We start from the raw sequence: 14,171 nt of genomic DNA, 5'->3' as shown, positions 1-14,171 counted from the left end.
AGATGTGGAGATTTTAACAACCAATAGTGGGTATTTGATTGGAAGATAGAGCTGCCAGTCGTTGGACATGTTTCTCTATCCTCTTTCTTCTTTTCCACTGGAAGATTTTAGAATACTAAGAAGAACCAAACAGTTCAGTGTTGTTTTTTTTTTTTAATTGAACGCAGCTTTCTGCTTTGCCTTGCTTTGTTGCCTTGCATTGCTGACATGGTAATTTATAAATAGCAGAGTTGGAAGAGAGTTGGAAGAGATCTTGGAGTTCTTCCAGCGCGTTGCTCAAGCAGGAAAACTTATACCTGTCCAAAAGGTGGCTTTTTCAAGAGGCAATTGAACTTTCTTGCTTTTCTTTGAAGATGTTTCATTTCTCATACAAGCTTCTTCTTCTTCTTCTTCTTCTTCTTCTTCTTCTTCTTCTTCTTCTTCTTCTTCTTCTTCTTCTTCTTCTTCTTCTTCTTCTTCTTCTTCTTCTGCTTTAATTTATATGCCGCCCTTCTCCGGAGACTCAGGGCAGCTTACAATGCGTTAAGCAATAGCCTTCATACTTTTGTATATTTATACAAAGTCAGCTTATTGCCTCCACAAACTGGGTCCTCATTTCACCTACCTTTGAAAGGATGGAAGGCTGAGTCAACCTTGAGCCTGGTGAGATTCTTCAAGAAAGTCCAGTTGCCTCTCGAAAAAAGCACCTTTGGGATAACTATGACCCGGATGACTGAGAATCACCATAGACAAAACCTTATACCATTTCAGACAAATGGTTGTCCAATCTCTTCTTTAAAGCCTCTAGGGTTAGAGCATCCAAAACTTCGGGAGCAAGCTCTTCCACCAGTGGTGAAATCCAAATTTTTTTACTACTGGTTCTGTAGGCGTGGCTTGGTGGGCATGGCAGGGGAAGGATACTGCAAAATCCCCATTCTCTCCCCACTCCTGGGGGAAGGATATTGCAAAATCTCCATTCCCACCCCACTCTATGGCCAGCCGGAGGTGGTATTTGCCAGTTCTCTGAACTGCTCAAAATTTCCACTACCGGTTCTCTAGAACCTGTCAGAACCTAGTGGATTTCACCCTTGTGTTCCACTGATGAAGACCAGTCATGATTGAAACAGCCATTGTCCATCTTTTCATTCTTGAGCTTGTGATCCACGGAGTCTTCTCAAAGAGGTATAACAAATCACAACATTTTAAAATACCTGGTAACTCTTTAAAACTATTATACAGGTAGTCCTCGACTCACAAGCATTCATTCAGTGACCATTTGAAGTTAAAACAGCACTGACAAAAAGCGATTTACATCTGGTTCTCTCGCCCATTACAACATTCCCACAGTCATGTGATTGAAATTTGGGCACTTGGCAACCGGCATAATTTATGATGGTTGCGGGATCCCAGGGTCATTTGATCACCGTTTGTGTCCTTGCCAGCCATTTTCTGACAACCAAAGTCAATGGGTTAAGTCCAGTGGTGGGATTCAACCGGTTCGCACCACTTCAGCCAAACCGGTTGTTAAATTGCTGGCTGGCCCCTCCCCGCCTCTCCTCATCCCAACCCTTCCAGAAGTCCCCACTCACCCCATTTTGGCTCCCAGGTAAATGCAGGGAAACTTACTAGGTCCAAAACGGGATGCCGGGGGTTGCGGCGTGGCCCCTCTGTGGTCCATTTTTCTTCCCAGGAGACTGCAGGGAGGCCTACTAGGCCCAAAATGAGGCATGGGGGTGGCCAGTGTGCCCTCCCCATGGCCCGTTTATGTTCCCAGGCAGGTGGAGGAGACTGAGTGCTGCCTGTCACACACCCTGGTCACACCCAGCATGGCCACACCCACACAGCCAGTCATTAGGGCAGAGAAATTTGTTAAATTATTTGAATCCCACCACTGGGAAATCCCTTAATGAAGTATAACCTCTTCATTCACTTAATAACTTCAGTGATACGTTTAACTGTGGCAAAAATAAGGTTGCAACACTGGGCATGATGACTCACTTAATAATTGTCTTGCAGAACGATGGAAATTGTGGGTTGTACCAAGATCGTTTTTATTTTGTTTATCACAAAAAAATTATACAAGCAGTTTTGTGGATACTAGAAAAGCAGACAGGGTTTGCCTCGCCTTGGGGGAGAGACAATTGGTACCTGTCTTTTCAACCAAAAAGTGATGGATGACCAGTAATTACCAGAATTACAAACTATTCAAAAAAATAATGCCAAAAATGTACCTACAGAAGAAACTCCCAAATCAAATTGCAACAAATAACTCATCAAAGCTGACTTTTTTTTTGTTGTTTTTTAAAAAAAATGTGGGAGTGAATGCTAGTTCTCTTGCTAAATTTGAGAATTGATTGTTGATTTATGTAAACTTTTGTTGCTTGTGGAAGGTCACAAAAAGGATACCTGCAACTTTGAACAAATAACAGCTTCTTCTAACCTACAGAAGACAAATCTCTAGCGATTGTGCAAAATAGAAACAATTTCTAGTGCAAATTCCATTGTGTAGAAAAATTAATACATTGTTTGATTTTGATGGTTTTCCTCTCTATAGGATCAGGTCCACAAAGGACCACTTTTAGCATTTCATCTACATAATAGGTGAAGTGAGAATTCATTCTATCTCAAATGGGCACCCAGGAGGCTGTTTGGTCTTTTGTGTTTTTCTGATAATAAGAGGTGAGTATGTTGTAAGCTCTGTATATTCCTCACATACCGAATATCCTGCTATCCAGTTGTTCTATATATGCAATCCACAGTATGACTTATAGATCATTATGTGCCTGGAAGTTCTTAGCTTTCTTCTTACAAGATTAATGGAGCTCTTTAGATGTGTATTTTAGAAAACAGTTTTAATAAACAAAGTATATTTTGAAGAGATATCCTTTTTCTGCCCTAGAAAGTATACTTCAAAGAATTCATTCTTTTATACAATAATATATTCAATACCCCATGCTAAGCAAAGTGGCTCCAATTTAGAAAGTATTATGTCGATCAGGTTTGTGACTCTCTGAACTTTGATAAAACTTTCAAAGCAGTTTTGCTATGAATTATTTTCACAGAAATAAATTTTCCTTCTCTGGGAATATATGCTATTCCACATTGGCCTGTAATTTTTTTCCCCCTGTTGCATGTTATGCAATTCTCTCCTTTCTTCTATTTCAGATCTGCTTTTCTTACTTTATTCCAACAACAAACAAACAAATAAACCAAAAAAAAAACAACTATTAGCATACAGTAGGATTAGCAGATAGGTCTATTCTGTTTAATTGCCCACTTTGGGAGGCAAATTTGTGATCAAGGAAATTTTGGTTCTGAACTTTAAAAAAAAATAAAAAATAGCACCATATCAGAATAAAGTATAGATGGAAGTTGCGCTTACTTTCTAAATTTTATGAGATGACTGAAAGATCCCTTCACTCTTTCTAAAAAAAAAACAAACAAAAACAAAAACAAAAACAAAAAACAAACCCTGAATGCATTTATGACAGTTCTAGGCTCTTCGGTGTACAATATATACTGGGTGTCTGCAACCTGCAGCTCCAGAGCCGCATGTGGCTCTTTCATCCCCCTGCTATACCTCCTTGTTGGCTGAACCCACCACTGGCTGGCCCTGCCCCTCCCCTCGCCCTCCCCACCCAGTCACTCGTTGCCTGGCCTGAGAAGGTAAGGGCAACGGTGGGGGATGGAGACTCTCTCCATATTCCAGAGTGGATGCGAAGCACCTCTGTACTTGCCATATCTCGCAGGTGCTTCTTCCAACCCTTGTTGGTGCTGCGCATACTTCGGTCGCTCAGGCAGATGCACGACTTGCTCTCCACCCCAAGACACTGGCCCAGCCCAGTTGCGACCAATGCCCTGCATTGTAATGGGCTCCAGGAGGAGGAGGGGACACCATCTCCCCCATTGTGAAGTACGCTAAATTTAACTGTACTGCGCAAGGCACTGTGAGAGCAGCGGGCAGGCTATGTAGGTAGCAACAGCAGTGGCATTAGCCGCAGCCAGGCCAAGCCAATGTCCTGGGGCGGAGAGCAAGTCGCGCATCTCCCCGAACGACCAAGGTGTGCGCAGCACCAACAAGTGCCGGAAGAAGCATCTGCAAGAGATGGCAAGTACAGAGACTCTTCACTCCGGCTCTGGAATATGGAGCGAGTCTCCATCGCCCGCCATCGCCCTTATCTTCTCAGGCCAAGCGAGGAATGACTGGGAGGGGAGGGCGAGGGGTGGGGCCAGCCAGTGGTGGGTTCAGCCAACAGGGAACCACAACAGGGGGACAAAAGAGCTTCATTTATCTGGGAACCTGAAATGACTCTTGATTTAAATATGGTAAATACCACCCAAGGAAGAAGAAAGAACAACATCAGCAAAAAACAAACAAACACCAACCCTTGCCTGTTTTTGGAAATGGTTCAAGCGGGAACACACACAAACACACACATGAGACAGAGAGAGAGGGGGGGGAGATGAGAGGGGGAGAGACAGAGAAAGAGAAAGAGAGAGAGAGAGACAGGGAGGGAGGAAGAGGGAGAGGGAGAGGGAGAGGGAGAGGGAGAGGGAGGGAGGGAGGGAGGGAGGGAGAGAGAGAGAGAGAGAGAGAGAGAGAGAGAGAGAGAGATACCTGTTTCCCACAGAAAACACCAGCATAAGACAGATTTGCTGGAATTTCCAGAATTCAGAATTCAACACATTTGGACACTAATGGGCTTGAAAAGCTGTTCTGTCCAATCAAATAATGCTTGGTTACATTCTTTCCAAAGGTGCTCTTTTAATTGATAATAAGGACTTCTACCTGAGAACATTTTATAATTAATTAAAATATAAACCCAAAGGGTGTGAGGTGCAGGACAAATATTTACCTCTTTGATTAGACCTCCATATGTCTGGTTTGTGACTGAAAATCCAGGTGCTTTTGCTGTTGGCTGACACACACACACACACACACACACACACACACACACAGACACACACACACACGGTTCTCCCAACAGCAAAGAGCACACTTGTCTTAATTTCCTCTCGATTACACCCAAACATTAACTATTACTGACTAACTACAGCCCCAAATAATTATTGCTATCTGTTCCCTTTGTAAATATAACTCCGGTACTGAGTGAGAAGAATAATGGCATATTTACAGAAGGCAGCTAATTAAACTCAGCTTCAATTGCCTTCAGTTTGCCAGAAGGGGCCATTTTCACGGGAAGGAAAAAAAGAGAGGAGAGGAGGGAGAGAGTAAGAGCAAAAGAGGCATAGAGAAGCTTGACTACATACTGGGAACAAGCTGGTGATCTGTACATTCAGAATTCTCAAGATAAAAATTCAGCTTGAAACAAATTTACACTGGTAGTAAAAATCTCATTAGGCAACATTCCCCAATTATAAATGTTTCATTTCCTTTCCTCTCTCAACACATCCCAGATTACTGAAGCTTTAAGCGCATACATATTCCTTACATAACATATGCATATTTCTTAAATAAAATTTAGTGTGTTAAAGCCAATAGAGTCAAAGATTAAGGGGCTGGCTTAGGGGAGAGGGACCCTCATTCTAGTTTTCTCTTGGCAGAGAAGCAGCTGACAGGGTGACTTTGGGCCAGTCATTCTCTCAAAGCACTAGACCAGGGGTGTCAACCTCGCAGTGTCACATTGTCGTCACGTGACATATCGTGACTTTTTTCCCCTTTGCTAAAATGGGGATGGGCATGGCCATTTGGCCCATTTCTCTGCCAACTTGCATTGGACCACGATGATAAAATTCAGTTCATAACCTTCAATGAAGATACTTTCAACCAGGGGTGAAATGCTCCCGGTTCGGACCGGATCACCTGATCCGGTAGCAATGGAGGCGGGTGGTTCGGAGAACCGGTAGCAAAAATCCCTGCCCCCACCCCCATGCTCAGCTGAGCTGCACAATCATCAGAGACATTTTTTTTACTTTTAAAAGCATTTTTTCTACAATCTCTTCGGCCGAAAAAATGCTTTTAAAAGTAAAAAAAAAAGCCTCTGATGATCGCGCAAGTCAGCTGGGATCGTCAAAGGCTTTTAAAAGAAAAAAACCCTTTTTTTCTTTTAAATGCCTATGATGATCGAAGCTGAGTTGCCTGATCAATAGAGGCTTTTTAAAAAAAGCCTCTGCCGATCAGGCAACTCAGCTGGGATCATCAGAGCCTTTTGAAAGCATTTTTTTACAACCTCTTCACCAAAGAGGTTGTAGAAAAAATGGTTTTAAAAGTAACCAAAAAAAATATTGGCCATGCCCACCCAGTCACATTGCCGCCCCCCCGCCCCCCAACCAAGCCATGCCCACAGAACTGGTAGTAACGAATTTTAGATTTCACCACTGCTTTCAACATATGTTATTTGGGTTAGTGATCGTTATAATTTTCTTTCTATCTGTCATGGGTCCTTAACTACTTTAATTGCAGGTGCTCATCAAAAACCTATGGTGCTGACTGTCAACACACATACACTGTTTGGTATATTTTCAGGTGGAGAACTACTGGTAGATCTTCATCAACCAGATAATGGAGGTCAAAGATTTGGAAGTTTGATGACCTTTTAAAGTCAACCATTCACTATATTTTCTTCCTTCTGGTTTTATTTAATTACCATCTTTAATCAATTATAGTTATTGTATCTTGTTATTATATTTGCTGCGCAAATTGATCTCTTCCACAACTGAGGGCACAGATAGAAAACTTACAGTCTCCCAAAAGTTGTAAAGAATCCAAACTCTATGAGTCCTGAAAGGCCAAAAAAGATGGGAATTGTGGTTCAACGGTATTGGAGAATCACAGATTCTCATTCCCGATCCTGAGAAATTATTATTGGTCTCATCCAGATGTTTAGACTGGATTCAGCATTTTTATCCTTCTATCAAGTCCTTCCCAAGGGCCTAGGACAGGCAGATGTAGTTTGATGGTGTTAAAGGTAAAATTGCAGGATGAAAGCTGTTGCCATTATTATGGTTGATGGCAGCATTAAGCCTGAGGTTTATACTGAATTTGGCGCTTTGGTCCACCGATCGAGTCCTTCCAAAAAGGTCTGGGATAGGCAGATATTATTTATTGTTGCAGGTAGCAAGCTGTTCCAAGTATAAAGCTGTCTTTTTCAACTGACTGATGGTGATTTTGTCACTGTCAGTAGTGTTCAAGTGATGCTCCAGATGTTTTGAGATTGCACCCAAGGTGCCCATTACTATTGGTGCTATTTTTGCTTTTTTTGGCATACTCATTCTACTTCTATTTGCAGGTATTTATATTTTGTGATTTTCCTCCAGTTCTTTCTCTTCTTTTCTACCCTCTAGATATTGTTACTATCCAGTCTATTGCTACTATCCAGACTTTTTTGTCTTTCTTATCAACAACTGTTAAGTCTTTGCTTTCTTTTGCCACAGTTATTCTATTTCTGTTTGATGATCTTAGTGTTTTGTGATTTTCTTCAGTTCTTTCTTTTTATTCTGCTGTCTTCAGTTGGTACAATGTCCATTATCGAGGTCTTTTTTTTTGTCTTTTTTATTGATAATTGTTAAGTCTGAGGTGTTGTGTGGCAGATGATTGTCTGTTTTAATTCTAAAATCCCAAAGCTCTGACTTCTTCATTTTCTGTTACTTTGTCTATTTGTGGTCCCTTCAGTTCTTTATTGCAGGAGCCTAGTATTTCTTAAAGATCTTCTAATGCACCATCATTGTTGTTTTGTCATCCTGTCAGTGAGATCAGTTCAATCTCTCCAGTACTAAGTAAGATTTCATGGTGTACTAGCTTTGGTGCTTCTTCTTTATTGTCATCCTCCAATGCCCTTTTTACTTCTTCAACTGTCTGGTGTACTTACAACATTCAACGCTCACCCAATTTTCCTTGGTAAATAGAGTGTGTCAACATTACTGCATGGATGAAAGGTATTGTTCATTATAATTAATTATTATTATATACATAGCAGTGTGAAATCACAGCTGCAGTTCTCTGGCTGGTGTTGACTTTCATATGCATAGAGTTCTTCCCAGGAAGTATGTCATCATGTATCAGCATAGTAGCATATGCGTATCCAAATAGTGTGGCCTTTTGTAACTGATAGATGGAAATTTTGTCAGATGTGCTATCCAAAATTTTTGGGTATAGCACCCAATGTGCCAATAATCACATTGGGACCACCACAACTGTTTTATGCCATAATCATTCAACTTTTTCAAATCTTGATCCTTCTCCAATTCTTTGTCTCCTATTCTACTGTCCCCTTGAATTGGTACATCAATTATCCATATTTTCTTCTTTGCAACCACTGTTAAATCTGATGTGTTATGAGCCAAGAGTCCTATCAGTTATCTTTGGAAATTCCACAATACTTATTAAAATTTATATACAGTAGCTACCCATCTCATATACGTTATTAACAGTTATACTGTGAATAATTGCAAAGTCCTATTACATGAATGACACAGAGGACATGAGGACAGAAAGAAGGACATGTCTTCCTAGAATTGAGTTTGTTGAATTGAGCTGCTCTAAAAATATAAGTAAAATAGCACTTAGCACTTAGAAATAGCACTTAGACTTATATACCGCTTCACAGTGTTTTACAGCTCTCTCTAAGGGCTTAATAAGGGCTTGAATGTTTTTTTTCCTATAAGACTTTGAGTAACATTTTCTCCCAATTGCTTTGCCTGCTGTTTAGTTTTTTGGGGCAGATGCTTATTGTTTTACCTTTCCTTTCTCACAATACGATCCTGAACACTCAAAATAGCAATAGCAATAGCACTTAGACTTATATACCACTTCACAGTGCTCTACAGCCCTCTCTAAGCGGTTTACAGAGTCAGCAGATTTTCCTCAACAATCGGGGTCCTCATTTTACCCACCTTGGAAAGATGGAAGGCTGAGTCCACCTTGAGCCTGGTGAGATTCGATCTGCCAAATTGCAGGAAGCTGGCAGTCAGCATTCTAACCACTGCGCCACCACGGCTCATAAAATAAATAAATATTTATTTATTTATTTATTTATTTATTTATTTAATTTGTATACCGCCCTTCTCCCAGAAGGGACTCAGGGCGGTGAACAGCCAAAATTAAAAAACATACAAATGCAAAAGTTAAGATAATTAAAAGAATTAAATCATTGGCTACCCAAATTTAAAACCCCAAATCCATAAAATTTAAAATCCCAATTAAAAACCATTTAGGCTAGGCCGGCTTGATGAAATAAAAACGTCTTCAGGGCTTTACGGAAGGCCCGGAGGTCCGGGATCAATCGTATTCCAGGAGGCAGCTCATTCCACAGGGCGGGTGCCCCCACAGAGAAGGCTCGCCCCCTGGGGGCCGCCAGCCGACATTGCCTGACCGAGGGCACCCCGAGGAGGCCCTCTCTGTGAGAGCGTATTGGCCGGTGGGAGGTTATCGGTAGCAGCAGGCGGTCTCGCAAATACCCTGGCCCTAAGCCATGGAGCGCTTTAAAGATGAGAACCAACACCTTAAAGCGCACCCAGAAGTAGGTCTCATTATTTCCGGTGAAACTGACTTTCATGTAAGCATGTAAACGGGTGTATCTATGTGTGATTTTCCTACATTCCTTTGCTTCTACTTCTGAAATTGTCTTTTCCCCCACTTGGCAGTAACAACTTGGCAAGCACTGGACTTCTTTTCACCCACGTTTAAACAATTCCTTCAATTTTGAGGCAAATTAGCATAATGGGACTAAGTTTTGCTATTTATGTGAAATTGATTGGTAATTACCATGTGCACAGGAGGCTTGGCTTTGCACTTTGCAGCAGAATGACTTCTTTTGTCAACATGTTTTCCCAGCACGTCTGAAATGATCTGTGTACAAGCTGGTGCAGCAGGCTTTTAGGATGGAGGTGGGTAAATAGAGGCTGTGCCTTGACACATTCTTTGAGAGAAGCCATTGATTGCAGGCGGTGCAATCCACCGCCCGGCACAATTTTATTGTACCAGATTTATTGGCAGACTAAGCGCAGGAACCATTTTGTAGTTCTGGCTTTCGATCTGTGAGAAACGTCTCCCTCACAATTTGGGGTGAGGAAGAAAGAAGCAGCTTTCACTTACGTGGGCTCACTTCCCCAGTTCCTTCAAAGGTAGAACATCCTTCGCTCTTCCCTAAGAAATGTGGTGTCATTGCCTGATTTGACTGCTGTCATGATGCCACAACCACTGCAACATAATTTTTGAGCCTCGGTGGTGCAGTGGTTAGAGTGCAGTACTGCAGGCTACTTCTGCTGATTGCCGGCTGCCTGAAATTTGGCAGTTCAATTCTCACAGGTTGACTCAGCCTTCCATCCTTCAGAGGTGGTAAAATGAGGAACCAAATTGTTGGGGGCAATATGCTGACTCTGTAAACTACTTAGAGAGAGCTGTAGAGCACTGTAAAGCGGTATATACAGTAGTGGCCAAAATTGTGAAAACCTTTTGGGAAAAGTGTATTTTCTAAACCTAGTTAATAACACCTTTTTTTTTTTTTTTTGGAGTAGTACCGTAAAATTATAAAACACGTAGAAAAAATGAGATATACAAAAATTATCACCATAGAAAAAACGAGATATACAAAAATTATCACGTCACTTAATACTTAGTTGGGTAACCTTTAGCATGAATTATGGCCTTACAACCTCTTCCTATGGAGTGAACCATTATGTGTATTGCGGAAATTTAACTTTACAAAAAAAAATTATCTGCGGAGAACAAGAGAAAGAACCTGTTCTTTGAATAGATGGACAAGATGTACAACAGTTGACACATTGAAAAATAACCAAGCGCTTCCCTAACAAATGGAGATGCAGCATTTCAGATAATGTTCAGATGGATAGAAAATACCACATCAGTGGCAAAGATGCCTGAGTGCCTAAAGTTACTTATACATAATTGTTTATTAGAGCTCATCTCTAAATCTCTTAAAATTGGATGGCAGTAGCATAATAGCATAATAGAAGTAGATGATTATAATCTTCTTTTTTACAGTCCATAAAACTGTGGTTCCAATATGTTGCTAGGAAGCTCCAGTGCAATATAGATAGTGTTTGTTCAAGTCTTGCTTTTTTATGCTGGCCTTCTCCGGAGACTCAGGGCGGCTAACACTGCATTAAGCAATAGCCTTCATACTTTTGTATATTTATACAAAGTCAGTTTATTGCCCCCACAATCTGGGTCCTCATTTCACCTACCTTTGAAAGGATGGAAGGCTGAGTCAACCTTCAGCTGTGTTGCCTGATTGGCAGAGGCTTTTCAAAGCATTTTTTACATTTGATGAAAAAATGCTTTGAAAAGTTAAAAAAAAAAAAAGTTGGCCACGCCCACCCAGTCACATTACCCCCCCCCCCCAGCCACGCCCACAGAACCGGTAGTAACAAATTTTACATTTCACCCCTGGTTAAATGTCAGTACAAGGGCTGACATTGTGGTGTAATGAAAATAATCTCACACTTAACACCACAAAAACTAAAGAACTTATAATTGACTTCAGGAGGAAGAGAGATGTACATTTACCATTGTACAAAAATGGTGAGGAGGTAGAGAGGGTGGGTAGTTTTAAATTTCTGGGCATTTATATCTCGAAGGATCTCTCATGGACTATGAATGCTAACATGCTTGTGAAGAAGGCACAGAAGAGGCTGTACTTCCTGAGAATGCTCAGGAAGATAAATCTATCTCAGCATCTACTTCTGTCCTACTATCACAGCACCATTGAGAGTGCTCTGACATACCGCATTCTTGCATGGTATGGGAGCAGCTCTGTAGCAGACAAAAAAGCTCTGCAGAGAATCATTAAAACTGCCCAGAATATCATCGGACTCCAACTACTAGCCCTGGACGACATCTTTGAATCTTGCTGTTTGAGAAAGTTGCATAATATTCTCAGAGACTCTTCCTATCCTGCTTACAATCTTTTTGGACTATTGCCTTCTGGCAGAAGATACAGAACAATTAAAACTTGGACCACATGTTTTCTGAATAGTTTTTATCCCAGAGCTATAATTGCACTCAACAATGAACTAAAGGGCCACCATCAGTGAGCTGTTGGACAGCATTACTTGGTCTGTTGTGTGGATTTTTGGGTGGTTCAGGGGTGGGGAATTGTGGTGGGTGGGAGTGTGTTTGGGGATTGTTATGTGCGTTGGACCTGGTCTTTGGGTGTTAAGTAAATTTCGTTATATGGGTATACTGTGTATACACGTACAATGACAATAAAGTTATTATTATTATTAAGGAATAACTGGGGCAATGGGCAACAGACAACAAGCCTGAATGCTGTTAAAGATGCAAAACCATTCTGATAATAAATTGATTGAAAGTAAAGAGATAGTGGGGTCTCATCAGGAAAGCTGACCTTTCTTGGAGATGTCTATTTCCAAATGAGTTCAATTTCTGACTACTAAGCCACATGTATGTCAGAGAAGCTCAAGATTCTGAATAGTTCCTAGAGGTAGGGATTCTTGCAATGTGGACTGGAGAATGACATCGCGAAAAGGGTGGTTTTGAGATTCCTTGTATTGAGATATGGAGAGGAGGAAGAAACAATGTGTCAGCCGGATCTCCAGCATGGGTTTCTGCTGCTGTAGAAATGGGGAGGAGGTATGGGTATTTGCGATGGGGAAGTGAGCTGGTGTGTAGTAGTCCCATGAGAACTGGAAGGGAGGTTTGTACTCATGAATTATGGCGCTGCTGAGTGGAGTTTATATTTTGTCAAGGCCAACCGTCCTGAGATTCCAGATTAGAGGTGGGTTTCAGCAGGTTCTAACCAGTTCTGGAGAACCGGTAGCAGAAATTTTGAATAGTTCAGAGAACCGGTAGTAAAAATTCTGACTATTCTCTGCCTCCCAATTCCCAGCTGATCAGGAGGAAATGGGGATTTTCCAGTAGCCTTCCCCTGGATTGGGGACAGAATGGAGATTTTACAGTATCCTTCCCCTGGAGTGGGGTGGGAATGGAGATCCTTCAGTATCCTTCCCCTGCCACGCCCACCAAGCCATGTCCACCAACCATGCCATGACCACCAAACCACGCCCACAGAACCGGTAGTAAAAAAAATTTGAAACCCACCACTGTTCCAGATGCGAGAAATACCTGAAGAGGAGCTTTCCCATAACATCATACTGGATGTTGATTGGACTCTCAGTGCTGGACACTGGGGGGAGGGATTTGGGGTGACTTTCAATGTGTAACCTTTGTATGTTTTGAATCAGATCTTTCCTTGCTTTCGTTACTATCGTTTCAAACTTAGTAAAAGTACCTCTTTTCTAATTCAAGGGAGTGGGTTTTTTTTTCCCTTGAGATTTGAATGGAGGCAGGCTTGACACAATGATAGAACTGTAAAACTTATTAATAATAGATTAGGAGTTTTGTTTAGTAAGAAAGTTATTGATTGTGTCTGCAACACTACTCACCATTAGGAAAATTACATACATTTTGCAAATGTCAATTATCAGGAATTTCAGGCAATTAACAAAGAAGCAGTAGGGAGCATCAACAAAAATCTTACATATTTTGCTTGATGGTTTATCATCATTCTTTGTTTCTCCACCACTCTATGAAATAGGCCTACTGCATCAATTCAAGAGTCCTTAAAGCTCCATTCACTCAATCCTTAAGGATGCCAAGAAAGCCTCACTGCTCAACTTCTCAACAGGAGACAAGACTAAAAGAATCCAAATCAGATCAAGGTCGGATATGCTCAAGTTTCATCAGAAGCTACGAGTCTTTAGTAAAGTTCATAACTGCTGGGACAGTGCCTGGCTCTGATGGCCTTTGTGACTTCTTTCTCTTATAATTCCTAGCTGCAAACTTTCTTAACTGACTTGTCTCATCTCTGACTGCTTCCCTTTCTGCTTCCTTCTAATACAATCCTCCCAATGAGTCTGCTTGTGAGTGTTTGAAACCGGGATTGAATTTACAACTTCATGATAAGTGTGGCAGATTTGCTATAACCTTAACCTGGATAAGAATTGCTATTCATGAAGTCAAGACTTGAACACAGACGAACTTTCCCCCATTGAGACACAATGAGCAGCTGGTGCAGAAAACCATGTATTTAATAATATTATTCCTTGTCTATCTTTATCTTGCAACCGTTGGACTGTGGCTTGTTTAGAATCAGATTCCAGCTTTTCAGTTTCTGCACTCTAATGGCTTCACCTTACATTTCATTTGTGGATGCATCAAGTGAAGAGGAAGTGACACCCAAATCCTGAGA

At 41.3% G+C, this 14,171-nt stretch overlaps 1 long non-coding RNA gene across 1 annotated transcript in view; it reads left to right on the top strand.

The window, feature by feature from the left end:
• LOC132709701 (uncharacterized) overlaps positions 1-13,854 on the top strand; it is a 47,379-nt gene extending 33,525 nt beyond the window's left edge. The window contains exon 3 of the long non-coding RNA XR_015731975.1: positions 13,518-13,854. This is a non-coding gene — a long non-coding RNA (uncharacterized LOC132709701). The remainder of the gene's footprint in view (positions 1-13,517) is intronic.
• The last annotated feature ends 317 nt before the right edge of the window (positions 13,855-14,171 follow it).

The sequence above is a fragment of the Pantherophis guttatus genome, chromosome 2 (genome assembly GCF_059756535.1).
Source record: "Pantherophis guttatus breed Tessera chromosome 2, ASM5975653v1, whole genome shotgun sequence".
NCBI lineage: Eukaryota > Metazoa > Chordata > Lepidosauria > Squamata > Colubridae > Pantherophis > Pantherophis guttatus.
This window is presented reverse-complemented; position numbering and strand designations above follow the sequence as displayed.